The sequence below is a fragment of the Rhineura floridana genome, chromosome 10, assembly GCF_030035675.1.
Source record: "Rhineura floridana isolate rRhiFlo1 chromosome 10, rRhiFlo1.hap2, whole genome shotgun sequence".
NCBI classification, from domain to species: Eukaryota; Metazoa; Chordata; class Lepidosauria; order Squamata; family Rhineuridae; genus Rhineura; species Rhineura floridana.
The window spans coordinates 64,577,661-64,600,548 of NC_084489.1; positions in this window are offsets into that span (position 1 = coordinate 64,577,661).

Below are 22,888 nucleotides of genomic sequence, written 5' to 3' on the forward strand. Positions count from 1 at the left end.
TCTATAGTTTTAGTCAATCTTTTCCCTTTAAATTTTAAATTGACATTTTATAGATAATTCTTCAAATATTATTACTTTACTCAGCCTTCTGGGAGGGGTGGGGTGGAAATGAAAACAAATAAACAAGGAAAATGTCGCTCTATCAACTGCTTTCTTCATTGGAAGACTGACATCAAAACAGAAGGATTCCATGCATGGTGATAGGCTAAAAGGCTAAATGGTCAATCCTTTATGCCAGGCCAATCATGAATATTCTCTGAATCAGAAGTAACTGGCTCATGGAGCAATGTTTATATCCCACCTCACCTCAGATTACTCAAGTCACAGCCACTGCCAACCACAACAGCTCAATAACCTCTTTTCTAAATCACGAGCTGCCACTCATCTCTGTTTTCTGAAACACATCCAGGGATTTTCTCCTGAGCAAGTTACTCAATACTGAGAATTGATGCACACCATCACCCTATTCATGGCAGCTACAGTTTTTCTGTGCACGCCCCTGGATGGCTACTCTTTGCTCTTGGCCAATGAGGCTGTTCATTGTTAACAGGCAAATCAATATGCCAAATCCACCTCAGTGTGGGATGTGAGCAAAGTTACAGGTTCTGCTTAAGGAAAATGAATTGGATGCCCTGTTGACCACAAACAGCAGTCATGGGTGTTCACCACCAGTAAACAGTTGTGTGCTCTTAGCTATCTTAACCTCAAGTAGCAATTCCATAAGAACATAAAAGAGTTTGCTAGATCAAGCCAATGTCCCATCTAGTCCAGCGTCCTGTTCTCACAGCGGCCAACTAGATGCCCATGGGAAAACCACAAGCAGGACCTGAGCACAAGAGTATTCTCTCTTATCCCCTTGCAGTTTCCAGCAACTGGTATCCTCGCTGGATCATCACCTTGTAGTGGTGAGTGGGCTTGCGTGTTCCAATGAACCCTGTGAGCGATGCCGTCGGGAGTCATGTACTCCCAGCAGGGTCACCCATGGCGGTAAGGTCAAGGGAGAGGAACCAGACAAAGAATGATCCAAGAAAGTCCTCAATGGCAGAACAGGCGGAGGATAACAATGTGTATGTTACAACAGCTGTGAAGGCAGATGAAGGCTGCAGCAGATAAAGGACTTCCAATCATTGTGGTATCCATGCCATTGGACCAAAGCCTTTTTCTGCCAAGATTGTGTGTTGATCGTCATGCACCGATCTCCCCACATAAAACAAATTCACGCACAGGCTTCTTCCAAGCAAATCCATCTAGAAACCTATGTCCTCACTGTGGGAGGCTGTGTGGATTCAGAATTGGCCTCCACAGTCACTTACAGACCCACCGTTAAAGACCTTATCTTGGAAGACAATCTTACTCGGCCACAAGTGATCGCCAATGAATGGAATGAATTCTGAAGCATACTGCCTCCAACCATGGAGGCAGAGCTTAGCCATCATTGCTAGTAGCCACTGATAGCCTTACCCTCCATGAATTTGTCTAATCCTCTTTTAAAGCCATATTCAGGTTAGTGGACATCATGGCCTCCTGTGAGAGTGAATTCCATAGCTTAACTATGTGCTGTGTGAAGAAATACTTTCTTTTGTTTGACCTGAATCTTTTAACATTCAGTTCCTATTGACTGGTCATACATTGGACCTGTGATGTCCTCAGGATCAAAACAGAGTAGTAAAGACAGCCTTAGGTGTCCCTGGATGCCATTTTGATCCTGAGTCTGGAAACTACTCTCTCCTATGCAGGAAGTTTACATGTCATGGTGCTATTGGCTGCAATAAATAAGAGAGAAGAAATGGCTTGGCCCTAGGTGAGAAGTGCTCTCAAGGTGCATTGTCAATTGTGGATTTTTTTTTTACTTTTATCACAATCATTAGGATTCCTCAAATCAGTATTTACAAAATAGAGGCAGTTTGCAGTCCCCAGTGTTGTATTTGTTTTCCATGGTAATTCTATATATTTGTGAAATTTATCCAAGGCCAGAAAACTATTTTCCAACATTAATAGATAGCTTATGTATAATACCAAATATTCTACTTGGAGAACGTGCAAAGAAATAATCAGGTTTTGTAGTCTGAAATAAGCAGTTTAAGCAATATGGTCCTCTTGCTTGAAACAATACAGCCCTAGATATTACATTACAGACAAAAATTACTTTCACAAGGTCAAAATCAGCACCAGATTGGCTGAGTGCAAAATCGCTTTAAAGACAGATTTGTGCCATGTGGCAATTACATGTCACAATGGTGATCGAGAGACAGAGAGAGACTCATCATGTTCAGATTTTTGTAAAGCAATTGCCCAGACTCTTCTACCATTTGACTAATTCCCTGCACATGTGATGGGTATATATGATATGAAATGGAACACAGTATGGTCTTTATTGGTACGGAACCAAGACAAATTTTGAATATTGTCATCTAAGACATCTGTGGCAGTGCATTTACCTAATTAAAGCAATCTTGGCATTGTTGTGTAGATAGTGTTGTACCAAGTCCTGTGATGGAATTTGTTCAGACTTCTGCAAAGAATTATTACGGAAAGCTGTCCACAGTATCATTCCCTCTAATGGTTGAGTCCGTATTGGGCATGGCAGGAGTGAAACTTGGATGTCCCCCCCCAAAAAAGTAGTGGCTTCTACATACTCCTGCCTAGATACATAGAACATAAATTTGTGGATTAAAACAAATAAACAAGCAAACAACAACAAAAATCCCTGCCTGACAGGAATCTGTGAGCTTACACAGAATATTGGTGCTAACTGAGCCTGCAGAGTAAAAGGGTTGAAAATGGAAATGGACTGCCGTCAAATTGATTCCGATTTATGGCAACCCTATGAATAGGGTTTTCATGGTAAGCGGTATTCAGAGAGGGTTTACCATTGCCTTCCTCTGAGGCTGAGAGGCACTGACTAGTGAAAGGTCACCCAGTGAGCTTCATGGCTGTGTGAGGATTCAAACCCTGGTCTCCCAGGTTGCAGTCCAACACCTTAACCACTACACCACACTGGCTCTCTGGAAAAAGGGTTGGGGTGGTCTAAAGAAACCATAAATCAGTCAGACTGTCTAAGTCAGGGATGGGAAATTGAATCCAGCAGATAGGTCGGATACTTATATCCGTCTCACCCTCTATGGCCAGGTTTGACATGTAGGTGGGGCCATCCCCCTGTCAATCAGCTCACAATCACAATGTCGTCAGGTGACCTATTTTCCTGTGCCCACATGGTTTGAAATCAAACTGCACAGGCAAAGGCACAGCATTTTGTAAGTGTCAATGATCAGCTGTTCATACATAGGCAACACTTAAAAGGGACAGCACTTTGCAGGTGCCACCAATCAGCCGATTGGGGGTGACTCAAAACCCTTGTTTTGGCTCAGCCATGTCTTTACCGCCCTTACACCTGACCTCATAGTCATGGTGTGGCTAGGTCAAAATGGTCTGGTGGGCATAATTAGACTCACTGCCTGGAGTTTCTCTGTTGCTGGTCTAAGTCATCCAGTAAGACTATGGCTGAGAGCATGAAGTGTTTGTGTATCAGTTTAAAGCAAAACCAGAAAGGGGAAGGGGAAATGGGGGCATGGGAAGGGAAGAAACTGAGCATCTGAAGACTCTTACAGCTTGCTCTAGAGCAGCCTTTCCCAACCAGTGTGCCTCTAGATGTTGTTTGACCACAACTCCCATCAGCCTCAGCCAGCATTGCCAATGGTCAGGAAAGATGGGAGTTGTGGTCCAACAACATCTGGAGGCACACTGGTTGGGAAAGGCTGCTCTAGAGCTATAAAAAAAACCTTGGGTTTAGGGCTGGCAGGCCCCTAGTTTAACACTAGTGTAACAGCAGGGGAAAGAAAGAGAGAAAATGTGTTCTTTATTCCTTTCTAATCCTGTAAGTCACCCCTGCCCTCTGAAAGACCTGAACAGCACAAGAAGGCTTGGGTCCTAGGTTCTCTGGAACCACGAGCAGGAGTGTTCTTCTTAGAGGATTGGATACACTGCAACATTTTGTTGCAGGTCCCATTGGTGGATATTGGTGAGAGTGGTGCTGCTACCTATAAATATATGCTGGCATATTTGGTGGGTGGGACTAGATGCCTCTGTTGTCTGTCTGTATTTTGGTTCTGCTAATAATTATTATGGTCCCCATATGTTAATTTTTCTAGTTTATATTGATGTTTCAAGCAGCTATCTTATCAAATTGTTTTGTGCAAATTTAAAATGTGGATTTGTAAAATGGCATTTTTTATTTATTTGTGATACTTTTTTTGATGTTGTAATCTATTCAGTGATTTCTTTGAAATATGGAATGGTGTATAAACTACCTAGATAATAAAGTAAATAATATTATATTAATATTAGGCATATTAATAGATATATAAAAGAGAGAAAGCGAGCTGCAAGGAAAAATTATAATGATCCAGCTTACAACTATCATGAGGAGACACAAAAGTCAGCTGTTGCACGATGACATACCCATGCTGCAACTATAATATGTTGTGTCAGCCTTTATGCCATTCTAACATCTGGTACAGAGAAAGTGTCCACATTGGTGTTTTTATTTCCAGGAAACTCTCAGTGCCAGTCCAATTTCATGGCCGCTGCTACAAATTGTGGCTGTGGCAGGAGAAGGTCATCATGTGGGCACCATTTCCCATGGTCTGCATGTGATATTTGTACTATGTCCTCTGGCTTTAACCCTGTTCCTGTGGCCCAACGCAGTTGGGATCACCTGAGCTGGGTGGGAGGAGATAAAGTGAGGGTTCCTCAGGCCATCTTGCAAGGTATCATTTCAACTCCTTGTGCCTCCGTATAGGTCATGTTGAACTATAGGATCAAGTTGCCACAGCCAGACCTCAGGGTGGCTGAGTAGTTAGTAGTATGATTTCATGACCAAAGCCAAGAATTGTAACAGAAAGAGGGCTATTGTACTCATCTCCTGCTTATGTTTTCCCATAGATGTCTGGTTAGCCACTGTAAGAACAGAATGCAGGATTAGATGGGCCTTTGGTCTGATCTAGCAGGGCTGTTCATATGTTTTTATGACATGTTACAGATGAAACAAACAACCCTACAATAATCGAGGATCAGCAGATCTCTCACCAAAGCATGTAGGAAGTGGCAGCTCCAGCTACTGGCTGCTATCTATAGCCATGGAACCTTTTATTGTTGTTGTTGTTGTTATACAAAATGTGCATAACCCAAAACACAGAGAGATACATCATATACAAAATAACTTTCTCTGCTCGTGAGCATACAAACAAACAATCTGTTAATTTTATTTGTTCACATGTATGAAATCCAGAGGGTTTGAAAAGCTTTGGGAACTTTATCTTTATTATCTGCCTTGTTAGTGTAAGCGATGCTCCCCCATTCCACAATAAATGTGTTTTTTACGTTGTTTTTTTTTTGCACTCTTCAGTTTCTGCATCAGTTTTCCTGTTAATGTGAATTGCCACACTTTGCTATACCACAGAGGGATGGAAAAACCTGTCAAATCTTTCTGAAATGGTGCCATTAGCACCTGAGCGGCAACCAATAAGAAACCAATTAACTGTTTATCTTTAAGGGCCTGATTTTCATTCAAAAATAAATTTAATGAAGCTAATTCTGGAGTTTTATGAACCACCTGTTTTATATTTTTTCCTATATCTGTAAACACCAGATCCCAAAATTGCCCCAAAGGCAACCTTGGCAGATGTCCACCCTCCTCTCCAGCATAGGGGGAAATAGTTTTACTAATATAACTTGACAGGGGTGAGATACCATGGGTGCACTACTTTTAGCATTAGTTCCTTTGTGGCTACCGATAACTGAGCAGTATGGAAATTTGGTCCACATAAATATGCATACTGCCTCTTCAATCTCTATATTCCACTCCATTTCCCACATTCTTCTCAGACTATCTGGCAAGCCCCAAAGCTTGGAAGATTACTTTTAAAAAGTAATAAATTACAGTTACAGTTACATGGCCCCCCAAACGTAGTAATTACTGTTACAATTACAATTGCTCTGAAAGTAACTGATTACTTTACTTTTACTTAAAAGTAATTGCTACAATTACATTTTAGTTACTTTTTAAAAAAAAAAACCCTACAAGGCTGCACTTGGCTGCTGCACTTCTAAGTAGCCTAAAACAACATTACAAATAAGCACCCACACACAGAGGGTAGTAGAATAATTTTGTTTATCCATAAGATTAACAGAATGGCATAACAGAATCTCACATCCCTCACCCCACCCCCAGCAATGATGATACCCCAACACACATATTTTTTGTTATATATATATATATATATATATATATATATATATATATATATATATATATATATATTGCCTCCAGCTCTTTTCTTCTTCCACTCCTATCAATTTTTAAACAATTGTTTTCTCCACCTCTTGCTCTCCACCTCCTCCCTCGTTGCCTCCTAAGCACCCATAGAGCATGAAGGAAGAACAACGCTGCACAGAAGCCCAATTTGAAGAACATGATTTTTATTCACAAATCAGAAGAGCAGAAGACTTCCCCTGCTCCCCCCCCCCCCAGTAATGCACAAAAGTAATGCTGGAAACATTACAATTACTCCTCAAAAGTAATGAAGTTACTACTCGTTCTATTACCAGCAAAATGTAATGAAGTTACCCACTCGTTACTCAAAAAAGTAATAAATTATAAGTAATTCGTTACTTGTAACTAGTTACTTCCAAGCTCTGGCAATCCCATATCTCTATGCAAGAGAAGGGCATACGTGCTTGATACCAAACCCTTGCCTGTATCTTCTAATGACCATAACAGAACTTCAGATTGAGTAAGATCCTTCAGAGCTTGTCTCTTGATATCAGGTTGTCTAATAAAATTTTCGATCTGATACCAAGGGAGCCAAGAAATCTGTCTGTCCCTAACTTTTGCGGGCCAGTATTTCCCTGGCAAGAGATTTGTCTCCACATAAAATTCTGAACAAACATGCCTGTTTACATTCCTCTGCATGAAATTGCTTGTTCCCCACTGCAAAATCTGGGTGTCCCTCTAGGGGATAAATGGAGATATCCCTGGACTAAGCTTTTATTTACCCGTTTTCCAAACTCACATCATTGCCCCTGAAGAGGACTTTTGTTCAATATCATCAAGTATAATTTTTTTCTGATAAATGGAAAGACTGCTGGATGAATATCTTTGAGGAGAAGCTTCTAATTGGTGTCACTCACTCTGGGCCCATCCATACCTAACCGCAAAATCAGTGTTTTCCATATTCGGTTGGTGGTCTCAAGATCTATATGTGTCCTGTTTGTGGTCAGATTATTGTGAATACCCGATTATCAAGCACCCATACGTGTGGGCTTTTTTTTGGTCTAAATTGCTTTAGCATTAGCCACCCCTTTTCAGCGAGTGGTCCATAACAGTTGTTTGCTTTTCACACACTTTTTCAGAACAGCACAGAAACATATATCTTTTTTAAAATTCCCACGTATGCGCAGGTTTGTGGATGTGCTGTTGGGTGGGAAGCAGACAAGGGGATTGGCATATGACTGAGGAATGCCCATGGACTGCCTATTGAAGGAAAGTCCACAGCATTGCATCCAAGTGCATGGACATTAATGCGATTGATTATTGGTTAAGGAAAGCATATCGTTTTTTCAGTGGTATTTCTAATGCAGATTTGTGAATGCAAAAATCTGTACTAGCTTGCAACATCATATAGACGATGGTAAATTGAGGACACGAAGCTATAACATTGCAGATTATACAGTCATATGGACTTCTCCCCATCCTGTGCTTAGCATGACCATTCTGTCATTGGAGGTTTTTGGGATTCAAGGTAATCATTTGTTTCATTTGACTTAATTCCCAGCTTTTTACACATTTCAAGATGGTTTTATAATCAGAAGTTCCAATGCTGCATTCAGTTTAGGAGAATAAAGTAAGGAATAAAAACATTTGGGAGGTCATCAGCAGATGATTAAGGGGGGGGAAAGTTGGGTGGCTTCTGTGACCAAATATCTAGTGGTCAATACTTTATAAAATGCAAAATGTGGTTGGTCCACTCGAGTTTGACAGCTTTTCAAATGTTCCACTTGAAATATGTTGCAAACTGATCTCATTTCAGTCTCTATGTTTTTAAATAACTTGGACCCTGACATCCTCTTAATCCTTCCTTGGAATCACCCACGTAGCCAAGCTGGTAGTCATAGTATTGTGATGGCATTCAGGTTTGTAGAATTCTTATGCTTTTTCCCTCTTGGATCATCTGCAGCTGAAGTCACTTTCTATTAGCTTAGCAAAGCACAGAAAATCATAACAATAAAAACGTTAAATGTACTGTGGAATTTCATTCTGTTTCTATAATGAGCTTAGCAAACCCCTAAAGCAGAAAATACATAATCTTAACCAGATTTTTAAACAGCATTTGTGCCTGCTTTCTTGGAAGAAGAGCAAGTCAAGCTGACCAGACTTTTTCTTCAGAAGCAAAAGCGGCGGCTTTATGGGTCTGATGCAACAAGGCCCCAAGAGCCCTTGATTCCCATTAAAGCTATAGGCAGTCAACACCATGTGCAACTGCATCCAAGAAGAGTAAAGTTAACAAACTGCATGTGTGCTTTAGCCTTTAGATATAGTGTAATGGTCTGGATTTGGGTGGCAACAAATGGAACTCTTGGTACTCAGACATGGAGACAGAGAGCTGGACTTTGTAACAGCACTAAGTCCTGCTTTTTATTATTGGAGTGCCATAATATACAGCCCAGCAATAACTCTGAATTTCAATAACATCTCCACCAAGATTCTCCTGTAGTTAAAGTGCCTTTATTCCTAGCTTTGATGCAAGCAGCTCTCTCCATCAAATTCTCCAAGGAACTTACCCCATGAGAAATCATAATTCACTCATGAATTAACAAATCCCATGGTAGAAGCAGGGATGAAACTTTTCTATTTTCCTGAGATGTCTTAAGTGTATTTGATTTTTGTGCATGCAAAACCATGAGTGAGAAAGGTGTTGAACAGGGAAGGGAAAGGACGGAATAGATACTAATCAATATCTCAGGCCTGTTGTTCTGCTGCGGCAGCTGGAAATTTAGTTTAAAATTAGTTAAAATGTGGATTCCAGCAGCTGTGGCATAGGTGCGCTACCTTGCTCACAATGACTCACTCTGAGGAAAGACCTCTTCCGCAGACTGAAGTATGTGGATATGGGGCAGCCACTCTGGAGAGCACCACCGGAGCGTCACTTGGTGTGTGGGTACAGAACAGCAATGGCCAGGTGGGTGTGCAGGTGCAGAATAGTATCTCATAATCAGTCTTGCTTTGAATTATGAGGATATTTAAGATTGTTAGACAGAGGCACACATCCAGGTACTTCCAAGCCTAACAGATTCAACCTAAAAAATACACAATTTTTTTAGTTCATCACTAGATAGAACTGTTTTTGTGGCGTGTACACATATTGTTGCTGTTATACTGTCATCTCTGGATAGCGATGGAAAGATCTGTCAGTTTTGATTATCTCAGTTTCTCCACATTTCTGCAGTAATGTGTGTATTTTAATCCTCATGAAAATTATCCAGCTTTTTTTTTTTAAATCCTCATGAAAATTATCAAGCATATAGTGCTATCTGGTGAGCCCATATTTAATCTACAAAGCCTCCCAAAATTCTATTTTTCACATACACAGTTTTCCAAGCACTTATCTTACATACATTATAGCATTTCCTGTAAGAATAGTTTTAAACAACAGTTGACACCGTAGGTGGCCCTGATCTAGGCTGCGGTGTGCAGGAAGGAGGATAAGCCCTTTGCCCTCCTGCTATAGTTCCAATGAAACTTACGCATAAACCAGCAGCAGTTTGTCTTGGGAGGAAGGCAAGTTGCAGGTACACAATGGGGGGAGACTTTTGGGGAGGGGACTGTGGCAGGGAAAGAAATTATCAACCCCCCTTCTCATGCACTATGAGCCCAAATGCAAATCAGGAGCTCCTATGGTGCATGAGTGCTTGGGAAACTATGCATGTGAAAAACATATTTTTTGGAGTTTGCAGGTAGAAGAAACCAAATGGAAGGTTCTGAAGGTGAAGTATTTTGGGATATAGGTGATTTCAAGAGATTTGACATGTGTCAGTGGATCAGCTGCCATGTCATTGTCCCTTCGGTTACGTGGAATAAAACTCTGCCAAGGATGCTGCTCATGCAGTGCATACAAGCTTTTTTTTGCAGCAACTGCTCAGTGTTACCCTCAAAGTTTTTCAAAATTTCATCTTCACCACAGAAAAATCTGATAACTAAAAATGTTCCTATATCTGCGGTCACCTTCTGGTGTGGAAGTTTGCTGGCACTTTTGTAGTGGTTAGAGTGTTAGACCTGGGAGACGAGGGTTCAAATCCCCACAGAGCCATGAAGCTCACTGAGTGACCTTGGGCCAGTCACTGCCTCTCAGCCTCAGAGGGAGGCAATGGTAAACCACCTCTGAATACCGCTTACCATGAAACCCTATTCATAGGGTAGCCATAAATTGGGATTGAAGGCAGTCCATTTCCATTTCATGTGCATGTGTGTCTGACAGAGAGCAGTTTGTCATGTGTCTGTTATTTCTGTTTGCTCCTCAGTTGAGCACAACCTAGCCATTTTATTTCTGACAGCCCAAACAATATGAGAGTGTTGCACGCTGAAGGCACATCTAAAGTTCAACAATCCGATTAAGGAGGAGCTGTTCACAATACATGTGGGGGATTACCTCAGAGACACTGTAATTGCAATACATACACCAGGTAAAAAGGTAAAGCAGAGGTTTTGTACAAAGCCTCTTTATCACAGCTTACTCAGGTGAACGTCGCTCTTGTACATGACCACAATGTTAAAAACAAAGAAATAAATGGATATTGCCCCCGCTCCAGTTTGCCCATTGTGAAACATGATAACGAAGGTTGATAGCATTTGCTCATCTGCATTTTCTGCGATTCTGTTTTAAAGATATGTAGACAGGTACAGAAATAGGCACAGAAGAGAAAGAGGCAGGGAGGGGAGAGCAGCATGGTGTGGGTGGGAAGTGGTGGAAGAGCAATGAATATCCATCACTGAAAAAGTGGGAATGTGTGGAAGCTAAAGTGCCAAACATGCACCCACAAAAGTCAGATCTGAAAGACCTGTCTGTGATGTAAAGCCACCATCTGGAAGCATCTTAAGTCCTTTCCGTTCTCTTTTTCTCATCCAAAAGGATACTAAATCTGATCCCACTGGCCCTGCGTTTAACCTCTCATTGTCCAGGGAAGCAGGGGGTGTGAAACATTTTTTCCTTCTGCCTCAGTGGGTTATACAACATCATTGGTAATAATTGTTCCTTTTGTAATTCCTTTTGGATTTATTTCCTTTTACATTCAATATAGATTTGTTTGGATGTCTTTTTTGGACTACCATTTCTTCCTGATTTATGGACTTGCTGTAAAAACACAAGGGTGTAGTTGATGTTATATGCTAATAATATTTTTTACAACTAATTCAAGTAACTTCTTTGAAAATGGAAATGGACTGCCTTCAAGTCGAATCCGACTCATGGTGACCCTATTAGTCTATGTTAATTAGACAGAAATAAATATTATAAGGATATTCCAGTGGAAGTGCACTTTACTCTTATTTCTCTGAAAGTGAAGGAAGAAAACAGAAGCTTGAGCCACATTTTAATTCCAATTTTCAACCTGACCCACATTGCTGCTATTTTTCTTACAGTATCTGGGTTACATATACATGTATAATATTTTTCTGTTGTAATAGCAGCCCTTGCAGTGATGCAAGAGTTAATATTGCAAGAATAGTTCAGATATTTGGGAGGAATGTTGCAAGGGTATCATGACCACACTGTGAATACGTGAACGACCCAAAGTTTAATATAATATAAAGACAGGAAGAGGCTGCAGCCTGAGCGCTGCTGCTATGATGACAATGATGATGAAATAAATAGATGGGGTTCCCTGTCTGTTAACCTTAAGAACAGAGACACGGCTGAAACAGTCATAGCTTTTACTGAACGGCTGCATCAGTTGTCAATGAGGCATCCCATTGGTAGTTACTGCTGCTATAGGCTTTACTTGGCTTGTGGTGCAGGGAAACATCCTTCCTCTGTGCAATTTACACAGCTGGTATAGCACAGTGGGGAGGACAGCCTGGCTGGGAGTCCACAGTCTGTGAGTTCAAATCCCTGCTCATGTCTCCTGGGTGTCAAGGGCCAGCTAAAGATCACCCCCACAGTGAGTGGCTCAGGGGTTATGTGCCCTGCCACCTGTGCAGCTGTGGGCAGGCTGCATAGTCCCAAGGAGCCCAGTTGTCCCCCAGCTGGCAGTTGCAGACAAGAAAGGGGCTGGCTTGTGCAGCTGTGGCAAGCTGAGCAGGCCCTAGCCAGCTGGGGAGGACTAGCCTCAGAGGGAGGCAATGGTAAACCCCCTCTGAATACTGCTTACCATGAAAACCCTATTCATAGGGTAGTCATAAGTTGGGATCGACTTGAAGGCAATCCATTTCCATTTTCCATTTTCTGTGCAATTTAGTTAGTTACCTCACCTGTTTGCCTGTGAAGAAAAAGATATGTTATGACATCAGGTGATAGACAGGTTGACAGCCCCACCCACCTGTCAAATATATTTTGGGGAAATAAAGATCTGCAGCACATTGGGACTTCAAAGCACAGTCCAGGGCTTGCAAACAGCCCTGCACAGTGCTTTGAAGTGTGGCTGAGGCCTGGAGTTACTCAAAACTCCATACCTGCTGTCCTTTGGAAAGAAAAAAAATGCTCCTTTTTTAAAAAAAACAGCATTTTTTTCTTTTTTTGCAGCGCTTCTCAAGTGCCCAATGTTGGGTGCTAAGGAAATGCTGCTCAAGGGGTATTCCAAGCCCTGTGCTCGGTGCTTCACAGGGTTTTTTGGAAAGTGCTTTGTGCAGTGCTTCAAAAGTGCCCAATAACCAGCTGATAGTTGGGTGCTTAAGAGGTGTTGCAGAGAGGCTTTGCAAGCACTACTCATTGGTGATGCCTGCAAAGCCCCTTTTGGCCAAGTCCCACCTTTACCTGCCCCTTCCTTGATATCATATATGGTTCAGCTCTCTGCAGCAATTTGTGAACTTTCTTTTTTTAAAAAAAATCCTCATGAAAATTCTCCAGCATTTTAGTGCGAATTTCTTCTAATAAACACACATTTTTGTAGGCAGTTTTGACTAATGCACACACTTTTGCAAGCCATTTCTCATCATATAATGCATTTTTTGCATATTTTCACTGATATATTCATTTTTCCCTCCCTACTGGAAGGGCAGGATAGAAATCAAATAATAAATAAATAAATAAATTTAATGCACATTTCCCCCTAACATACACATTTTTGTAAAGTTGGTTGGCAAACTGCATTGCAAAATTCAAGTAAGTGAATTTCAAAGGATGGCTGTGTTTTGACTCTCATTTATTTCAGAAAGTGCAAATTTAATAGATTTGGCTTGAAATGCGAACTGAATAGAAACTCTTGCCCATCCCTAGCCAGCACTACATTAGTTGCTAGATAACTTACACAGTCCAGGCTCTCCTTGCAGCCACTCTTCCAGTTTCAGCTGTGAAAAACTGGGTTCAGCTCTCTGTGATTCTGCAGATAAATATGTCTCAAAACATATTCCTGGTCATGAACCATCCAAGCTGGTTCAGGTGATCTTCCATGCTAATTGCCCATTTATTACTACCATTATCCCCTCACAGTCACTGAGAGATGCAAAGCCACCTCCATTTTTGAGCAACAGGAAAGTATTAAAACGCCGCTGTATCTAGCCACCGCAGCTTCCTAAACAGGCCATTCCAATTAAATGAACTATGGGTGGTCACAATGAGATTTCCCTTGTTGCTTTTCATCAATCCTCAGTCTATTTATCTTTCTTATCTTGCCCAGCTCAGTCATTCTTAAACTCAAAATCATGCAGGCTCCTACTGAGCCTCAGTTCTCTCTAAAAACAGAACCAGATACAATAGAAATAAGCCACGTCTTTTTGTTTTAATACAAAGGGTCAAGATGTGAATGAAACACATGAAACCAATTCTCTGTTTCATGTCAAAAACTCCTGTCTGAGGAGAACCTTTCCACTGCTGCTGTTCTGTACAAGAATGACAGATTAATCTCCTTTCCTCCTTTTTCACCTTTCACAGTGATCCTGTACAAATGGCATCATGCTGATGGATAAAGTTATAAATATACTCCAACTGAAATATCAGTGCATGAATCACCTAAATTTAGTAGTTTTAAGATGATAGAATGCCATCTATTTACATAGCTGACAGTTTGTAACATACCTGAGGGTAGGCTCATCTTTCCTTTTTTAAGCCATCTACTTCTTTTTCAACAGGAACATCTGGTCATTCCAAAACTGTAATTTGCAAACACTTTAGCTCACAATGGAATGTCAAAAAGCTGTTCTGAAAAACCTAGCTCTTTTCTTGTGCCAAGCTAGTTGGCCTAGAGAGAGCAACTGTTGTTATAAAGCTGCCTTTTGCTTTTCCAGCCGTGCTACAAATGATTAAATCAAATGCTTCATAAGCCCCTGTTAGCGACAAAATACTGTGGCAAAAGAAGCCTGCATACTGGCACATGTAGTCTTGTGTGCAACAGCAATTGGGTGGGGGATGATAAGAAACCAATTTCATGTTATGTAACCAGAAAAAGAAGCAAGCGTAAGCGTCTCTGTAGGGTGAACATTGCAAAAGCTGCCTTCACCAGTGGCATCATCAGGAGTGCAGGCTGAGCAACTGGTGTATCATTTCTCTTCCAGGATGCCTCCCTCCCTCCTGCATTGCTGTGCACTGCTCTTTTGCTATTCTGGTTTTGGTTGTTTTTGTGGTTTTATTATTATTTTTAATTGTCCATTGTACTTAATTTAATTGTGATATTTTTGTAACACATCCTGGAAGCATTTGGTGAAGAGCAGACTTGTAAGCACAATAAATAAATGAATAATCTTGTTAAAACAAGACGTGTTTCACCAAAGCAAAAGGCCTAGTGGAGAGCTGCAGATGAAGTTCTCCAATCTTGTTCTGCAAGTTTAGATTTCCCCCTCCCCCAAATGGCTGCTTTCTTTTCTTTGCACTATTTATTCATTAAATATATATCTATACCTTGACTTGCTTTATGAAATAAACTCAGATTGGCTCACCAGAAACTTAATAAATCACATAAAACATAGTAAAATCAGTCCAAATGGCTTAAATCAATTCAATTTCATAAAACCAAGAGTAGGATAAAACAACTCAGCAGAAAAACAAGACAGAACTTTAGTCCATAATAAAAGTACAGCATTTTTTTTTTTTTAAAAACAGTCCTAATAAGAGATGGGACTAACTGAACTCTCTAATGAGGGAGTTCCACAACCTGGTGCTGTAGCAGAGTGGGCCCTGCCCCATCCCATCTAATCATGCTTCTGAAACTGGTGGAATGAATAATAGGGCCTCCAGTGTCAAATATAGAGGGTGGGCTGGATTTCATGGGAGGAAGTAGTCCTTCAAATGTCAAGGTTCCAAACCATTTAGGGTAGGGTAGGGAACTGGTATCCCTAGTCTCATGTAGGTGAGGGGTTTCTAACAGAAGTGAAAGAGGGCAGGAGAGGGGAAATTGGTGGAGGAGAGCCAAAATAAACCAAACAATGGAAGTTGGGGAGGAAGCCGGACTTCCGGGAAGGGTGACTTCGCTTGTGCCTGCTTTTGAGACGGGCTCCCGCCTCAAAAGAAGCTTATTCAGATATAAATCAGTCAGAACATTTTTTTTTGACTGATGAAATTTCTCCCGGGCAGGGAGAAACGTAGAGATCAACCTCAAAAGCCTGTTTTTGTTGGGAGGACTGGATTTCATTAATTTATGAGAAAAGGTCCAGCCAGCAATGCCGGACGGACTTCCGAACAAGCTCTATCTGATTAATGCGATACGTTTATCTTTTCTTCAAAGAGAAAACGGACTAACAGGCAAGCACCCTTCTTTCTATTATTTTTTTTACTTGGTTTAAATTGTTGCAGCAAAAAGAGATTTGTCAAATGAATCAGCTTTAAAGAACTTCTGGGTGAGCTATAACTCTTCTCTGTTATTCATGAAATTAACAGCTTATCTCTGTTTCTATTGCAAAAAGCTGTCCTGGAAGTGCATTCTAAAGATATAAACAGAAGAGGGATTTCTATTCCGAGGAACATTATATTGTCTGGGACTATTCTCTTTTTGGTCTATTTTATTTTGACGAATCTGCTTCTTCACGACGCCACTAACTGTTTTGATGCTGGGAACTAAATTTGTTTTGTGTTCTTGAACATAGAGAGATAAGGCAGGCTGCTCTGTTTATACTGTGATGTCATCAAGCCTGGAATATTAACCCAATTGTTGCTGAAATAAGAAGTGGTTCTTCTTTATTTTTGTTTTGTTTTGTTTTTGTGGTTTTAAAAATGGCAATCAAGAAAGTGGCTGAGAATCTGGAAGGAATTATGTTTCAGAAAATAATGGATGAGATTGAGATAACGAAACAAACCCTGCGACAGGGCAGTAAGGAGCTGAAAATTGAACTGAGCAAAATGACGCAGGAGCTTAAAGAAATAGGGGATCCTGTGAGAGAGGAGAATGAGATCAGAGATGAGAAAAGAAAAAATAAAGGGAAGATACAAGCCCTGGAGATTGGAACAAATGTGGAATTGGAAAAAGATCTGGAGTTTATGGATATTAGAAATAAAATCTACTGTTTGGAATTTAACGTTATCTCTGAAGAAATTAATGAAGATATTAGAGATAAAGTTATCAATGGCTTGGATAATCTTCTGGACTGGAATGACGTGATGGAGCTTGATATAGAGAAAATCTATGGAATTAACTGCAGCCATGTGACAATGGAAAAACTCTCAAGAGATGAGCCAGTGCATTTTGTAAAAAAGAAGAACACAGATATGACTTTACAACAATATTTCAGCAACTTATTCAGAATTGATGGCAAGAAAATATTTGGGATAGAGGAAATTCCCATCAGACTCTTATTATATGACTATGGCTATGACAGCAAGATTATTATGGAATACTGATAATGGAAGATTGGACACTGAAATTACTGGACTTAACAGGACTATTGAAGATGGAAGATGGAATTAATATGGATAATGGAATAATGGCTATTGAAATTATTGGACCTAACAGATTTTGATGAGATGGATTAATCGATATGTTTATTTGGACTATGGTTATGACAATAAGATTATTATTATTATTAACGAGATGGATTAATCGACATGTTTATTTGGAGAAAAATTGATAGATATATTTCTTAAAGAATTGAAACCTCTCTTTGACTTTTTGTGGAAAGAATAAAGTAATGTTTATGAGATTTGATGATTAATTAAGATAACTACTGGAGGAAAGTGATTTTATAATATAATTTAAGAGACAGGATTGTTATATATTGTAGACCTACAACTGATTTGATCTGCGACAAATGGGAAGTCAACATTTTATTTTTTTGTTTAATCATTTTTGTTTTGTTTTGTTTTTTGTCTTTGAATGTTTTATGATTTTGTTTTGTATGTTTTATGAAAATTTGAATAAAAATTATTGTAAAAAAAAAAAAAAAGGAAGTTGGGGAGGAAGCCCTCTGCAGAAGAGGAAAGAGTGATAGAAGGAGGGGAAAGGAATAAAGACCTCTGAAAAGAGTGATCTGTTCATTTTGTGGCAGCCTGCTGGGCAGAGAGAGAGAGAGAGAGAGAGAGGAGTATGGGGTGGCAGAAAGAGAAAGGGTGGCTCCAACCAGTTTTAGACTGGACCACATCACACCTACTTTTGGCTTTGCCCCCTTACAAGTCATCAACTAGCATGCTGTCCCCAGAAGATTACCCTAAAGGAATGTAGCCCCAGACAGAAAAAAGTCCCCCTAAGTGGTTTAGGGCCTAACTAGTAAAAAACAACACTTTGAACTGCATCCAGAAATGAGCTAGAAACCAATGCAGAGGAAACAAACTGAGGTGGTTTGATGAGGAAAGTGGGCTCCAGAAATAGAGATGTGAAGGCCTGGGAGGGAAAAAAAATAGAGAAATTTGGGGGGCAAATAGGATTTTTTTTTAATTCCAGGTTTTTTTTCTGAGCCTTCACATCTCTATCCAAAAATCAGTCTGATACCACACTTTGCACCAACTGAAGTTTCCGAATGCTTCCTGAAGACAGCCTTGCATATAGCATTCTATTGTTATCCGGTGTGGATGTGACCTGTCCTGCGTATGTGTGACAGTGGCCAAATTGGCTTTATCCAGGAAAAGGCCTAGATAGTGCAGCAGCTGAAGCTGTGCAAGAGCACCTCTGGCCACAGACACCACCTGAATATCCAGGAGCAAGCCCAGATCCAGAAGCACCCCCAAGCTGTGGATCTGGGCTTTGAAGTGAAGTACAACCCTGTTCAGAACAGGTCATCCTCCCCATTCCTGATTCAGCTACCCTACCGATCAATAGCAACTCTGCCATGTCTGGATTAACTTTAAGCCTCATTTTATTAACCCACATTCAGTTCCTCTCTCACTGGGTACAAACTCTCATGGAGTGAAACAGGCTCACTATATGGCGAAATTGCAACATGCTGCCATCAAAGATATTTCATGGATTCTCTTCTTCCATGTGACCTGCCCCATGTACTCAGGTCATCTGATGAGACCCTAGGTTACTAGGTTGCATTGACTTCTGAATTCAGGCTTGTGGCTACAAGGAGCAGGGCCTTCTCTGTCATACCCTTATTTCGTTATTCCATCTCCAGGATTGGTCATCTGGCTTGGATTCTTCTGGCCTTCACAGAGCTGTTAAACACTCTTTAAAATTATTTCATAAGGCCTTTAAGGTAATACACCGATATGGCTCAGGGAATTTTTTATTGTGCTACTATTTCTGCTGCTGTGCTCATCTGTGATTTGTTTTCTGTTCTGTGTTGGCTGTTGTGTTTAAACTGATAGTAATTTATTTTATGAAACATAACTGTGAATTTCATTGAACAGGATATGTCTGGACTACGAAGTGGAGAATAAATTGGGGTGTATATTTTGATGTTTATTACTATTCAAAACCAAAAATTAAGGAAGAATTTCTGTTCTGGCAATGTCTCTGTTCTAAAAGCAGTGCACTCTGCTTCTGCCATGGAGTTTGGGTTCCTAGCCTTCATTCCATTGGATAAATATGCAATTTTCAGAGCCAAGATTTACGTTTTTCCCCATCAGACTACTTTACAAAAAGATTGCATGTGTTACTAGACTTGAGAAATGAACAAATTACATTTCTGACTGTCTTAAAAGTAGGCTGCTTTATTTCACTAACAGAAAAGATACTCTGGCTTTCTCCCCAGTCATTCGCAGGGCAAACTTTATTAATCCATGCTGTGCAGACGCTTGTGTCATCCTATGAGCAAATTACAAATATTTTACCTTTTTAAACATGTCCTGGTGTGCTGTCATTTCCACTAACAACTCTAGGAAAGGCAATAGTTTTGCTCTGAAGTGTCACAGCAAACATGGAGTATTTATTTTATATGAAGGGAAACAGCAGTGGGGGGGCAGATATTGGTGGGAAAGGGGCATGGATAATAGGGCTAATTCACTTCTCCCATACCTCAGCCCCTAACTGGATCAAAGGACCCCATGGCTGCTTTTTGTAAACAAAGTCATAGCCAGTCTAAGCACATTTTTTAATCATGTACCTAAAAGTCCCATCTCCCTGATTCTAATTTATCATTCCTGGGCAAGATGATTGAATTGGTGATGGCTGTTCACTACAAGTTTAGTGTGTTGAAACTAATTATCTGGATCCATTTTAGTTCCATTTCAAACTTGGCTTAGACACAGAGATGTCTGTAGTCATATGGGCAGATGATCTTTGCCAGGGTATAGACATTAACAATGTGATGATTTTTGACCTCTCAATGGCTCTGTGCCACCTGTCAGGGTTAGACATTAGTGGCACTGCTTAACAGTCATGTTAGGGCTACTTAGCAGTGAAGTGGCAGAAGATGGGTTATCCTCTACCCCGTGAGAGTTGTCTTATAGGATGTTGCAATATTCCATGCCATCCTCACTGATTTTTAATATGAAGTTGCTAGAAGAAAATATTTGAGATAGTGTCATTAGTATGTTGATGACTCTCAATTATTTATTTCCTTTTCCTTCAATCCCAGTGAGATAGTGGAATTAATGTCCCCTGGAACTGGTAATGAATTGGATGACACATACAATTCAATTCAGTTAAGACAGAGATATTGATGGATAGTGGTCTGGGTGATCTGGGAAGAGACAGTTAGCTTGTTCTTGGAGTTACCCCCTCCCCCAAGGAGCTGCTTCTTGGGGTGCTATTTAACTCATTGATGCTGCTTGATTATTGAGAATGGAAAGGGGTGCTTTTTCCCCTAGTTACATCTTAAGTGTTCCAGCTGCACTGTTTCCTGGGTAAAAACATTAATTTGATACTATGTGGTGCAAGGTTCAGCACTTGCACAGCCCTTGTGATCCTCTTCCTATTCAGGATGTAGTAGAGATTAAACTTCTCTGTGCAGTCCAATACCTCTATGAGGATGAAACCTGCTCAGTTCCTGCTTGAAGCTGCATATTATTTTTTTCCCCAGCAGTGGAGGTGCTGGATTTGGAAGATTGGGCAGTGAACAGGTGGACCACTGGAGAATATTTGCCAGGCTGGATCGGGCCCACAGGCCAGTGGTTGACCATTCCTGTAGTAGTCCATGCTGTCAGAATATTTTCCTGGGCATTCATTGTTTTCTACGTATCCACAATGAAGAAGAAAGTGTGTGAAGGTGTTCCTTTAATCTGGCTTCAGGCCTGTTTTTGGCACTGAAATGGCTTTGGTCACCTTGGTTGATAACCTGTATTGGGAGAGAAATGGCGAGGAAGGAGTGTGACCCTGTGGATTCTCCTTGATCTCTTGGCAGCTCTTGATACCATTGGTCACTATATATTCCTGGAACAGTTGAGCGGGTTGGGAGTTGGAGGCATGCTGATATGGTGGTTCCACTCCTACCTATAGGTCTATTACCAGAGAATGATATTAAGGGACTTCTACTCAGCCATATGGCTTCTGGGGTCTCTCAGAGTTGTATTTTTTCTCTCCATGCTGTTTTACATCTATATGCAGCTGCTAGGAGAGGCCATACATGGATTTGGAGTGCAGTGTTATCAGTATGCTGATGATACCCAAATCTATCCCTCTGTACCATCAGAATTAGGGGAGGCTGTGTAGGTGCTGGACTGCTGTATGGAGGCAATAATGGTCTGGATGAGGAACAATAAACTGAAGTTGAATCCTAACAAAATAGAGGTAGTGTTGGTGGTTAGTATGGATGGAAGGATTTATGCATTTGGGTTCTCTCAGTTTTTCATTTTTCTAGTCTTAAATTCAGTTCTCCAGAAAATCCAAAGGTCATTGGACTTTGTGTATCTGTTTCCTTCAGCAGGGATTTCAGGTTCTGTTTTGATTAATGTACTCATTCTAGCAAGCAATTTATCCTAATATAATGAATTTCTGTATGTTATTTTCACTAATATAGTCAGTTTTTGCACTCTTTCCCCTAGTAAATGCATTTTTGTGAACATTCTTCAGTCAAAGTCAAAGTCTTTTAATATACGATCATAGATCCACAATACAACCATAGTAAAAATAAAATAAAATAAAACAAATTACAATTAAAATAATTTACCTACTAAAAAACGAAGGGGGAACCTGGGTATTTCTTATAGATTGGGCTATATAGAAAAATTTTGCGACTTGTTTGGTTATATTCTTGTCTCTATCTGACAGGAGATATTGAATTAACCATTCTCTGGATCTGCCAGGATAGCTTATTATCAATTATTATTATTATTATTATTATTATTATTATTTATTACACCTATATACCGCCTGACTAGCAAAAGCTCTCTGGGCGGTGAACAACAGAGAATATAGTAAAATACACATATAATACAATAAAAACATATAACATATAACAGTAAACGATCAAAAATCAGTTACAAAAAAAATCAATAACTTAAGTTAAAAATGCATTGGGAAAGAGGAAGGTTTTAACCTGGCGCCAAAAGGACAACAGTGTCGGCGCCAGGCGCACCTCCTCGAAGAGACTGTTCCACAGTTCGGGGGCCACCACTGAGAAGGCCCTAGATCTTGTCATCACCCTCCGGGCCTCCCTATGAGTCGGAACCTGGAGGAGGGCCTTCGTAGCAGAATGTAGTGAACGGGCGGGTTCGTAGTGGGAGAGGCGTTCCGACAGATACCGTGGTCCTGTGCCGTATAAGGCTTTATAGGTTAATACCAACACTTTGAATCTGGCCCGGAAGCATATTGGTAGCCAGTGCAAGCGTGCCAGAACAGGTGTTATATGCTCGGACAGCTTGGTCCTTGTCAGCAATCTGGCGGCCGCATTTTGCACTAGCTGCAGCTTCCGACCTGTCTTCAAAGGCAGCCCAACGTAGAGCGCATTTCAGTAATCCAAACGCGAGGTTACCAGAGCATGTACCACCGATGTAAGGTCCTCCTGACTCAGATAGGGACGTAGCTGGGCTACCAACCGAAGTTGGTAGAACGCATTCCGTGCCACCGAGGCTACTTGAGCCTCAAGTGATAGGGAAGAGTCTAAGACGACTCCCAACCTCCGAACCCGGTCCTTTAGGGGGAGTGTAACCCCATAGGACAGGGTATGTATCCACCATCTGATCAGAGAATCCATCCACCAGCAGCATCTCAGTCTTGTCAGGATTGAGCCTCAGTTTATTAGCTCTCATCCAGTCCATTGTCGCGGCCAGGCAACGGTTCAGCACATCGATAGCCTCACCTGAAGAAGATGAAAAGGAGAAGTAGAGCTGCGTGTCATCAGCGTACTGATGACAACGCACTCCAAAACTCCTGATGACCG